We start from the raw sequence: 13,097 nt of genomic DNA, 5'->3' as shown, positions 1-13,097 counted from the left end.
GACAGGTAACATACAAAGGCAGACCTATCAAAATTACACCTTCTCCATGGAAACCCTCAAGGCCAGAAGGTCCTGGATAGATGTTCTAAAAGTATTAAGAGAACACGGATGCCAGCCTAGGCTACTATATCCAGCAAAACTCTCAATCACTATAGATGGAGAGAACAAGATATTCAATGACAAAACCAGATTTTCCCAATATGTATCTACAAATCCAGCCCTACAGAAAGTATTGGAAGGAAAATTCCAACCCAAGGAAGGTAACTACGCCCACAAAAATGTAGGCAACAGATAATCCAACTACACCAGAAACCTAGGGTGAAGCAGAACAAATATATTCACAATACCACTGCCAACAACAAACCTAAATCAAACAACCATCAACAATCAATGGTCCTTACTCACCCTCAACATTAATGGTCTTAACTCACCTATAAAAAGACACAGATTAACAGAATGGATACGAAGACAGAATCCATCCTTCTGCTGCATACAAGAAACACATCTTAGCTCCAAAGATAGACATTACCTCAGGGTAAAGGGTTGGGAAAAGATTTTCCAATCAAATGGAAATAAGAAGCAAGCAGGCATAGCTATCCTAATATCTAACAAGCTAGACTTCAAACCAAAACTAGTCAAAAGAGATGAAGACGGTCATTTCATATTCATCTCAGGAGAAATCCATCAACACAAAGTCTCAATTCTGAACATCTATGCCCCTAATACAAAGCCACCCACATTCGTAAAAGAAACACTACTAAAACTCAAAGCTCATATAAAACCTCACACACTTATAGTGGGAGACTTCAATACACCACTCTCAACACTAGACAGGACCACAAATCAGAAACTCAACAAAGAAACAAAAGAATTAACAGAAGTTAGGTCTCAACTGGGGCTAACAGACATCTATAGAACATTCCATCCAAAGACAAAAGAATATACCTTCTTCTCTGCTCCACATGGAACCTTCTCTAAAATCGACCACATACTAGGAGACATAACAAACCTCAACAGATACAAGAGAATAGAAATAGTCCCCTGTATCTTATCGGACCACCATGCTTTAAAATTGGAATTCAACAACAATACAAATAGCAGAAAACCTGCAAACTCATGGAAACTTAACAATGTGCAATTGCACCACTCCTGGGTCAAAGAAGAAATAAAGAAAGAAATTAAAGACTTTCTAATATTCAACGAGAATGAGGATACAACATACCCGAACTTATGGGACACCTTGAAAGCAGTGCTACGAGGGAAGTTCATTGCACTAAGTGCCCATATGAAGAAAACAGAGGATAGTCACATAAATGAATTAAAAGCGCAACTGAAAACCTTAGAACAGAGAGAAGCGAATTCACCCCGCAGGAGCAGACGCCAGGAAATAATCAACTTGAGGGCTGAAATCAACAAAATAGAAACCAGGAAAACAATACAAAAAAATCAATGCAACAAAGAGTTGGTTTTTTGAGAAAATCAACAAGATTGATAAATCTTTATCCAAATTAACGAAAAAGCAGAGACAGAACATGCAAATTAACAAAATCAGAAACGAAATGGGGAACATAACAACAGACACAGAGGAAATCCAGACAATTTTCAGGTCATACTTCGAAAATCTGTATTCCACAAAAATTGAAAATTCAAAGGAAATGGACAAGTTTCTGGATAACTATCACTTACCAAAATTAAATCAAGAACAGACAAACAACTTAAATAGACCTATAACCCGAAATGAAATAGAAGCAGTCATCGAAAGCCTTCCAACGAAAAAAAGCCCAGGGCCAGATGGATTCAGTGCAGAATTCTACCAGACATTCAAGGAAGAACTAATACCACTACTCCTCAAACTGTTCCACAAGATAGAAACAGAAGGTTTATTGCCAATCTCTTTTTATGAGGCCACAATAACTTTGGTACCCAAACCTCACAAAGACACAACTAAGAAAGAAAACTACAGACCAATATCCCTGATGAACATCGATGCAAAAATACTCAATAAAATAATGGCAAACCGAATTCAAAAATACATCAGAGAAATCATCCACCATGATCAAGTAGGCTTCATACCTGGATTGCAGGGATGGTTTAACATACGAAAATCTATCAACGTGATCCACCATATAAACAAACGGAAAAAGAAAAACCATATGATTATCTCCCTAGATGCAGAAAAAGCCTTCGATAAAATTCAACACCCTTTCATGATAAAGGTATTAGAGAGGTCAGGGATAACAGGAACATACCTAAACATAATAAGAGCAATATACAGCAAACCAACTGCCAACATCAAACTGAATGGAGAGAAACTTAAGCCAATTCCTCTAAAATCAGGAACAAGACAAGGCTGTCCTCTCTCTCCATATCTCTTCAATATCGTACTAGAAGTTCTAGCTAATGCTATAAGACAACAAAAGGAGATCAAGGGCATCCAAATTGGAAAGGAAGAATTCAAACTGTCTCTATTTGCAGATGATATGATAGTTTACATAAGCGACCCAATAAACTCTACCAGGGAACTCCTACAGCTGATAAACACCTTCAGCAAACTAGTAGGATACAAGATAAACTCAAAAAAATCAGTAGCCCAATTTTTTCAGACGACAAAGAGGCAGAGAAAGAAATCAGAGAAACATCACCCTTTACAATAGCCACAAGCAACATAAAGTATCTTGGTGTAACGTTTACCAAACAAGTAAAAGATCTATATAATAAGAACTTTGTGACTCTAAAGAAAGAAATTAAAGAAGATACCAGAAAATGGAAAGACCTCCCATGCTCGTGGATAGGTAGGATAAACATAGTAAAAATGGCAATCTTACCAAAAGCAATCTACAGATTCAATGCAATCCCCATTAAAATCCCACCACAATTCTTCACCGACCTTGAAAGGATAATAATCAACTTTATATGGAAAAACAAAAGACCCAGGATAGCCAAAACAACCCTATACAATAAAAGAACATCAGGAGGCATCACCATTCCTGACTTTAAGCTCTACTAAAAAGCTATAGTTCTGAAAACAGCCTGGTATTGGCATAAAAATAGACAGGTAGACCAATGGAATCGAATTGAAAATCCTGATATTAATCCACGCACCTATGAACACCTGATTTTCGACAAAACAGCTAAAATTATACAATGGGGCAAAGACAGCATCTTCAACAAATGGTGCTGGCACAATTGGATGAGGGTGTGTAGAAGACTGCAGATAGACCCATGTCTGTCGCCATGCACAAAACTCAAGTCCAAATGGATCAAAGACCTTAACATCAATCCAGCCACATTGAACCTCTTAGAAGAGAAAGTAGGAGGTACCCTTGAACAAATTGGTATAGGAGACTGCTTCTTGAACATAACTCCAGGGGCACAGACACTGAAAGAAACAATTAATAAATGGGACCTCTTCAAACTTAGAAGCTTCTGTAAGGCAAAGGACACAGTTGACAAGACCAAACGGCAGCCCACTGACTGGGAAAAGATTTTCACTAATCCTATATCCGACAAAGGGCTGATCTCCAAAATATACAAAGAACTCAAGAAACTAGTCAACAAAACACCAAATAACCCTATTTAAAAATGGGGTACAGAACTGAAGAAAGAATTCTCAATGGAGGAAATCAAAAAGGCTGAAAGACGCTTAAGAAAATGCTCCACATCCTTAGCTATCAGGGAAATGCAAATCAAAACAACTTTGAGATACCATCTTACCCCTGCCAGAATGGCTAAAATTAGAAACACCAGTGATGACTTATGTTGGAGAGGATGTGGAGAAAGTGGAACACTCCTCCACTGCTGGTGGGAGTGCAAACTCATACAGCCACTTTGGAGATCAGTATGGCGGTTCCTCAGGAAAATGGGAATTAGTTTACCACAGGACCCGGCAATCCCCCTCTTAGGCATATACCCAAAGGATTCACATCAATGCAACAAAGACATCTGTTCAACTATGTTCATAGCAGCACTATTTGTAATAGCAAGAACCTGGAAGCAACCTAGATGCCCTTCAATTGAAGAATGGTTAATGAAGATGTGGCACATCTACACAATGGAATACTACTCTGCAGAAAAAAATAATGGTATCTTGAAATTCGCAGGCAAGTGGATGGCACTTGAAGAAACCATCCTGAATGAGGTAACCCAGTCACAAAAAGAGGAACACAGTATGTACTCACTCATATATGGATTTTAGACCTAGATCAAATGATCACCAGCCTATAATTCACATCACCAGAGGAACTAGGATACAAGTTGTATTCTAAGAGATTCATATAAAGTCCCTCACAGAACTGGGAAGGGACAAGTCCCCCAGACCTCAGGTATAGTGGGGGAGGACAACTAATGGAGAGAGAAGTAGGAGAAAATGAGAGGGAGGAGAGGAAGGCATGTGCGACCAGGAGGATTGAGCCTGGTTAGGAATGGAAAATAGGAAAGAGAGAGAGAGACAGAGACAGAGAGAGAGAACATAAAAGAGGGAGCCAATATTGGTTTGAAGATAAAGTTGAACACAAAGAAAGGTCGAGGGAACTACAAGACTGCTCCCAACTAACAATCTCAGCTTCCGTGGAAAGGCTATCATAAATGCCCTTCCCGGAGAGTGAGATCAACAACTAACTTCTCCATGGAGTCCTCAACTAATGCCTGTTGAAAACAGGAGCAAACACCCATACATAAACACTGAGTCAAACTAGAACCCAGAAGCAGATGGAGAGGACAAGACCATGCAGTAGAAGTACATAGAGACAGCTTACCTGAACAAGGAGGAGCTAAGGGCCACTAGACTGATAGCTGGGAAGCCAACAGGGGTCTGACTCGGACCCCCCTGAATATGGGTCTCAGCCAGAAGGTCTGAGCAGCCTAAGAGACCTCAGACAGTGGAGCCAGGATGTATCCCTGGTGCACAAAAGGACTTTGCAAACATATCCCCCATGGAGGGATAACTGCCTTATACTAGAGATAGGAGAGAAGCCCTAGTCCCTACTTCACAGGACCTGTCAGATCTACATGACCCCAACTGGATGGCATTCCCCTACATATTGTATTGTGGTGGGGGGTTGGGAGGGGAAGGTGTTTAGAGTGCATGGGAGAGGGTAGAGAGGGCAAAAGGGAGGGAAGGAGGAGGGAGGGAGGGCTTGGGGGGAGGGAGGGAGGGAGGGAGAGGGAACTGGGATCGACATGTAAAATAATAAAAAAAAAAAAAAAAAAAAAACGCTTTGACTCCAAAATTTAAGTTGAAGAACAAGTTACTGGGGAAAAGTATTTCTATTTTTGTTTCCACAGAAAATGAAAAGATGTGGATTCCTTCCAGACTAATGTGGTTTGATCACACCAGACCGCCTGAAACAGAGTACAAGCTGATCCTACATTCCAAACAGCTGGACAAAACAGCCCTACAGACTACAGCTAGGATATCTGAATCTTCTTCGAATCCCCCAAGACAGCGCCCCTTACCAGCAGGAAGTAGTTTGGAAAGAACGACGCCCAAATTCCCAAATATTGTGTATAAATGTTTGTTTTCATTTAATTGGACTTTGTTATATAAAATTAAATAAAAAAAATACTCTATATGCATAAAAAAAAAAAGAGAGAGAACACCCTCTGTAAGTATATGTTTGAATGCTTGGTCCCAAGTTGGGGGAACTGTTTAATAAGGATTAGGAGATGTGGTCTAATTGGAGAAGGTGTGTCACTGGGGGTGGGCTTTGAAGCTTTAAACACCCACACCATTCTTCTTAGTTCTCATTCTCCGCCTAGTGACTGTGGGTCATATATAAATTCTCAGCTACTGCCCATGCCTGTCTACTGGCATGGCCCCCTCCAAGGACTAACTAACCTTGTGAAACTGTAAGCAAGCCTCAATGAAATGCTTTCTTTTATAAGTTGCCTTGGTCATGGTGTCTCTTCACAGCAATAGAAAAATAACTAAGAATTATAAATATAGCACATTTAATCTTAGAGGTAGTGTTGAAGGAACATTCAAGATACCCTACTACCCACATCAACTTAAGTACCAAGATTCAGCCAATGTAGACATGGAGGTTAATGACATGCAGCAAATCTGTGTCAGTGCCAGTGAACTGTGCATAGCTCAACCAAATAACCTCAAAGGCTAAGTGGGATTTGCCAATCTCCAAATCAAGTGTGCAAAAAATTAAGAGGATTTGAATTCGCACTTAGAGTAGTAGGTGCATCTGGACTGGGAAAGTCAACATTAGTCAACTCATTGCTCCTTGCAGATTTCTATTCTCCAAAGTATCTGGGTCCTCATAGAATAAAGAAGGCTGTACAGGTGAAGCGATCCAAAGTTTTAATCGAAGAGGGTGGGGTTCAGTTGCTGCTGACCTCAGTCGATACCCCAGGGTTTGGAGATACAGTGGATGATAGTAATTGCAGAAAGCCTGTTATCAATGCCTGACAGCAGGGTGCAGTGTTCTTTATACTTCATTTCTCCAGGATGTGGACTTTAACCACTGGATACTGAGTTTATGAAACACTTGCATGAAAAAGTAAATATTATCCCACTAATTTCCAAAGCAGACACACTCACATTAGAGGAATGCCAACAGTTTAAAAACCAGATAATAAATCAAGGACATTAAAATATATAAATTTCCAGAGACAAATGATGAAAAAGTAAGACAGTAAGGTACCTCTTACTGTGGTAGGTAGTAATACTATCATCAAAGCCAATGCCAAATGAGTCAGAGGAAGGCAGTGTCCTTGGGGCATGACTGAAGTTAAGTAACACTGAAGACTGTGATTTTACCATTCTAAGAAATACATTAACAAGAACACACATGCAGGATATTGCTAATGATGTCCACTATGAGCACTACAGGGGCGAAAACCTAACAGTGGCGACTTACAATGAAGCAGATAATAACAAGAATGAAGGGCAGCTTATTAAGAGCCCCTGGCAGATGTAAGAAGAAATATGGAGCCAAGATGAAGAAGATGGAGATAAAATAGGTGCTTGAGATGACAGTTGAAGAAAAGGCTCAAAACCTGAAGGACTCAGGACTCAGAAACAGTGCCAGCAAAGCCAGGAGCAAGGGAAAAAGAATTTAAAAGTACAAAGAATTAGAGGGGAGACATCATCAGTTTGAAGTCATAAAAAGAAAACTGTGATGCTCAACAAAACATTTTAAAGCATCAGAACTCTTCAAGAATGTTGGAAAAGAACAAGAAGGCAACATCTTTTTAACTCTATTGACCACCAGTTATGTGTTACTTGCCAATATGCCAGCTTGGACATCAGCGTTTGCTGAATCCTTTTGACCAATTCGTATCCATTTTATCCATAATGATGGATTTAACGGCACAGCAAAAAATAATAATAATAAAAATAATAATAATTTTTGTTGTTCCCAAAGGAGATTAAGATGCCTTGAATTGTCTCAGGTATTCTATACTTAGAAATTAACAGCTCTAAAACCCTTTCTGCATTTCCTTTTTTTATTAAAAACATGTGTTAGAGAAACATTTTACTGTTGTATAATCATATTCTGATAGTTTGACTGTTTAGAGAATACTCTAAAATAAAAAGACTCTCTAAGGTTATTGTTGGTAGATTGCCATAATACAGTGCAAACCTCACTTCTCTATGATAATTATGATACAAAGGTTCCTTTCAATACAGGCTAGAAAATAATGTATTTAGTCTAACACAGTGGATCCTCTTTTTTGACACTTCTATTATTTAAAAATATACATGGAGGAAAAAAACCTATATATTTACAGTGCAGCTAAAGATTTTTACAATCTTGTTGATTTTTGTTGTTTTTGTTTTGTTTGGGGATTCTATAAATATATATAAAATTTAGTGCCCTTTTAGCCAGAATCTCATTACTGCTTCATTTTTTATTAATTGAATGTATTCGTTTATTTATTCACATCACAAGGACATTTACTCAACTATGTTTATAGCAACATTATTCATAACAGTTAGATCTTGGAAACAACCTAGATGCCACTCAACTAAAGAATGGATTTTAAAAAAATACAATACATTTACACAAAGAAATACTATTCAATGGTAAGAAACAATAACATCCTAATATTCACAAGCAAATGGACAGAACTAGAAAACAAAAACAAAAACCTGAGTGAGGTAATCCAAAACCAGAAAGCGGGTACCAGACAGACATAAAACAAATTATATCCAGCCTACAGTCCACAACCCCAGAGAAGCTAGAACCCTCTTCCAGAAACAGATGGAAGCAGATGCAGAAATCCACAACTAACTACTGGGCCAAACTCCTGGAGTGCAATTGAAGTGAGGGAGGAGTAATAATATGGCAAAGGAGTCAAGACCATGATGGGAAACCCACAGAATCAGCTGACCCAAGCTAGTGAGAGACCACTGACTCTGGCCTGACAAATGGGGAACCTGCATAAGACTGAACTAGACTCCCTTAATATAGGTGACAATGGTGTGACTGGAACAATATATGAGGCCATGGGCAGTGGGTCCCAAGATCTGACACTAATGCACAAATTGACTTAGTGGAGCCCATTCTATATGGAGCCATACATTGCTCAGCCTAGACACAGGGGTGTGGGGGGTGGAGAGGTGCCTTGGGCCTGCCTCAACAAGGTGATGGGACAGACTTAGTAGACTTCCTAGGGGAGGCCTTACCGCCTCCATGGAGCAGATGGGGGGGGGGGAGTGGGCAGAGAGGAGTGAGGGGGAACTGGGATTGGAATGTAAAACAATAAATTAATAAAAAAAGAAAATTTAAATGTATTCATTTGTTTTACATCCTGACCAGTTTCCCCTCCCTTCTTTCTTCTCTCCTCCCTTTCCCTACCCCCAGACTCCCACCAGCAGCAGCAAATCCACTCCTCCTCTGTTTCTGTTCTGAAAGGGGCAGGCCTTCCATGGTCTCAACAAAGCATGGCATATCAAGTTGAGGTGGAGCTAAGCTCCTCACCATAATCAGAAGCTGTACTTGTTGGTTTTTTTCTCTTGCTACTCTTTGCTCTTTTATTATTTTGGGGTCCTGCTACCCAACTCCCAAATAAATCACACACAGTCAGCAGTTCCTTTTTACTTATGCCTGGCCTTATCTTGCTTGTTTCAGCCAGCTTTTCTCCCCTTAAATTGTACCAACTATCTTTTGCCTCTGAACTTTTTTCTTTCTCTGTTTCTGTATATCTTACTTTCACTCTTACACTGTGACTGGCTGTGTGGCTGGCCGGCTATCCCCCAGCATCCTCCTCTCCTTGTTCTCTTGTTTCTTCCCCTTCTCTCCAGATTTCTCCTCCTATTTATTCTCTCTGCCTGCCAGCTCGGTCTATCCTTTCCCCTGCCTTGCTATTGTGGTTCAACTCTTTATTAGACCATCAGGTGTTTTAGACAGGCAAGGAATCACAGCTTCACCAAGCAACAAATGCAACATAAAACACATTTTTGCATCACTAAACTAATGTTCCATAACATAAACAAATGTAACATATTTAAAATAATATTCTACAACAGGGTGAAGCTTTTCTTTTGTCCCTACCTCCCACTCCCAAATAAACACAAAGAAACACATTAGTTACAAAAAGTTTAGCCTATTGCTCAGGCTGATCATTAACTAGCTCTTACTACTTAAATTAACCCATTTCTATTATTCTACATATTGCTCCTCAGTGGCTGACTTGTCTCTCTGTCGACTCTACCCTTCTTCATCCGGGTCCTTAGTTTGATTGTTCCACCTAACCTTATCCTGCCTGGCCATGGCCAACAGTTTTTGTTATTAACCAATGGGATTAATAGATATTCACAGTGTACAGAAGGATTATCCCACAGCATCTCTCCCTTTCTGTCTAAACAAAAGGGAAGGTTTCAACTTTAATATAGTAAAATTACATACAACAGAACAGTTATCAAGCAAGAATTACTGTTACAATATCCAGTCTATTTGTATTTGACCAAATTAGAGAAAATATTTAATTATCTATCTTATCTTGGTGAGTTTAAAGGTTTATATTTAATTTCATTTTTATCATAACTAAGAAAAACTATAATTATAGCTATCTAATCTTCAACTCTATCAAAGACCTGAGAAGGAAATTATATTTCCTGAGTAAGCAGGAAGTGAAGGCAAGTGACTTCCAAAAAATGTGAGAAATGACAGAAACAGCTGGTTGCCTGGAGAGTCACCCAAGCTCTCTCTGTAATGTTGTGGCATCCATCTTTGACCTACAGGCCTACCATATCTGACAGACTTTTCTGTGAAGCAGGGAATTCTGAAGGACTGTCCTACCTTGTCTTAGCATGCTTGGCAATTGCCTTTCCTGTGTCCTGCTGGCCTAGTTTGGATAGTAACTGTTAGCAATTGAGGCAAGGGCAGTTTCTTTGCTCACATGGCTAGCTTTTGCCAAAAAAGAAAATAAACTCCATATATAGAATTTCTTTGATGTCTATCATTTTCTCTGGAGTAGACATGTCTCACTGTCATGAAGCATCTAAGTTATTAAAACATTTTAAATGTCACATTCTATAGGTCTTTCAAATGTTTGAAAAATACCTATTTGTCTAAAATATATCTTTGTGTATCTAGAAAACCTAAAATAACTATAATTTTTTACTATTATAAATGACCAACTGTATTTTTGTAATTTTGTATTTAATTATACCTTACATTTTTAATTGAACTGTATAAACACAATACCTTAAACAAGAGTAGAAATATACATACAGGACAACAAATTAACTTTACAACTTGTTTAGTAATTCACTTCACATCCAAAATAAATATTAGAAAGCTTGGAGTGTTCTATAATTTGTATTGTCTCTATACCACTCACTTACATAGAGAAAAAAATTACTAATGGTTTTATTTATTTCCTTACAGCAATACCTCTACAAAAAGTTTTTTCTCCAGAGTAACACACAGACTCAAGATGTAGAAGCTATAGAAAGAACATGACATGTTTAAGAGAAACAATGAAAAATTTTCTATCTACTGCAGATGGCCGGACTCAAAAATGAGTCAGTGATTTCTCTATAACTAGGAATGTCTAAGCAAAAGATTACACTACTTTGGTGATATATCTCAGCTGATATTCTAAAGAATAAGGGAAGGTAAAATTGACTAAAATGGCAAGTTTCATGTGAAATACATGTTAATTCCATACAGAATTAGAAGGGGAAAAGCATCAGAGGAACCTGTGTTCTGTTGCTCTAGGAGTCTTGCCAGCTCTGGGATACGATGTGAGCAGAATCATAAATTTCTACAGAGTGAAATCAGTGGTCCTTGCAGCTTGCTTGTTTGTTACCTTGAATGAAGAAAGACACTTGGGAGAGGAAAATTCTTATTTTCTTGACTTCTAATCCCAGAGCCAAGCATACAGCTGGAATGGCTCCAGCTTCTTTCTAAACAAACCCACATGCATCTTATTGTCTACCCTGAGAATTCACTCTTTCTGCCTGCATTGCCTTTTGAACTGTAAATTCCATGAGCTGACTATATACACATAAAGTAATACACCATGTTATTCTATCTGTTCCAAGACTGCTTATTTCTCACCACAGTGGGAAAATGTCTCCATGATTCATTGAAGAAATTGAATTTAGAGACAACAATAAAATATTAATAAATCCTATGGGACAAAGGGGAGATCCAAGGGGAATCAACTAAAAAAAGGTGTTGGGGTTTTTGCTAGGTGGTCTTTGGCTATTGGAGAAGGAGTTTTCAGCCCAGGTAAGAAAAGTTCATTTAAACCATATTTACAGACAGAATTATGTGTGTTGTAGGTTTATGTTGCTAGTTAATAGTATGGTTCTTCCCCCCCTTCTGTATTTACATCCTTCTCCCCTCCCTAAAGAGTCCTTCTTCCCAATGTCCCTAGTCATATCACTTGTACCCTGCCATTCCCATCTCTATTGCATCACAATTCCCCTAATCTGGTGTGGTCCCTTTTTCCTTGTCTGGTTTTGCAATTACTCCAGGATATGTATTCACATCTGAAGATTTGGAGCTAGGAGCCTCTGATGGGGGAGAACATATAACATTTGCCTTCCTAGATATGAATTGTGACATTTGCTTTCCTAGATCTGAATTATATCACTTAATACAATCTTTTCTAGCTCCATCTGTTTATCTGCTGAGTTCATGATTTCATGAACTTTTTTCTTTACAGCTGAATAATAGTTCATAGTGTATGTGTAACACATTTTTATTATCCATTGTTATTGGTTGAAAGACATTTAGGTTGCTTCCATTTCCTAGCTATTATGAATAGAGCAGCAATGAATGTGACTTGAGTGTATCGCTGAAGTAGGATGTCAGCTTTGCCATATGCCATGGAATAGTTTAGCTGGGTCATATGGAAGATTGATTTATTTTTAGCTTTTTTAGAATTCTCTACACTTATTTCCATAGTGGCCGTGCCAGTTTAATGTCTCAAGACACTGAATGAGGATTTCCTCTTCACTACACCCCCCCCCAGCATTTGTTGTGAGATGTTTTGTTGATCTTAGCATTTCTGACTGGGGTAAAATGAAATCTCAAAGTTGTTTTGATTTGTATTTTCTTTATTACTAGTAACAGTGAAAAGTCTTGTGATATTCCTTAGTCATTTTTTTCCTTCTTTTGAGAACTCTCTACTTAGGTCCCATTTTTCAAATGGGTGATTTGCAGTTTTGTTTTGTTTTTTTTTTTTTTTTTGTTGTTGTTGTTGTTGTTGTTGTTGTTCTTTTGTTTTGTTTTGTTTTCATTCTTTGTTTCTTGAGTTCTTTATATATTCTGTGTATTGATCCTCTGTCAAATGCATAACTGATAAAGATTCTCTCCCATTCTCTGATATTTCTTTTCACCCAGTTGATTGTTTCTTTAGCTGTCCATAAACCTATTAGTTTTATGAAGTTCCACTTGTCAATTGTTGGCCTTAATTCTCGGGATAATGAAGTACTATTCAGAAAGTTCTTTCTTGCACCTACACCATACAGGGCCCTTTCAGCTGGGTAGAGGTAAGATGTACTGGCTTGGCTACATTGCTTCTCTGATATTCAGTTTGAACCTTGAACCCTAATATCAGTCTCTGAGTCTTTTACTTACTGAGTTACATTTCTGAGATGAGCTCACTCTGCTGCTCACTTTAAA

General features: G+C 38.4%; 1 pseudogene; it reads left to right on the top strand.

Annotated features, from left to right (window-relative positions):
• Positions 1 to 671: 671 nt before the first annotated feature.
• LOC127225634 (septin-7-like) lies at positions 672 to 7,207 on the top strand (annotated as a pseudogene).
• The last annotated feature ends 5,890 nt before the right edge of the window (positions 7,208 to 13,097 follow it).

Source organism: Phodopus roborovskii, unplaced genomic scaffold (genome assembly GCF_943737965.1).
Source record: "Phodopus roborovskii unplaced genomic scaffold, PHOROB, whole genome shotgun sequence".
NCBI lineage: Eukaryota > Metazoa > Chordata > Mammalia > Rodentia > Cricetidae > Phodopus > Phodopus roborovskii.
Note: the sequence above shows the minus strand (reverse complement) of the source record. Positions and strands in the feature narration are given on the sequence as shown.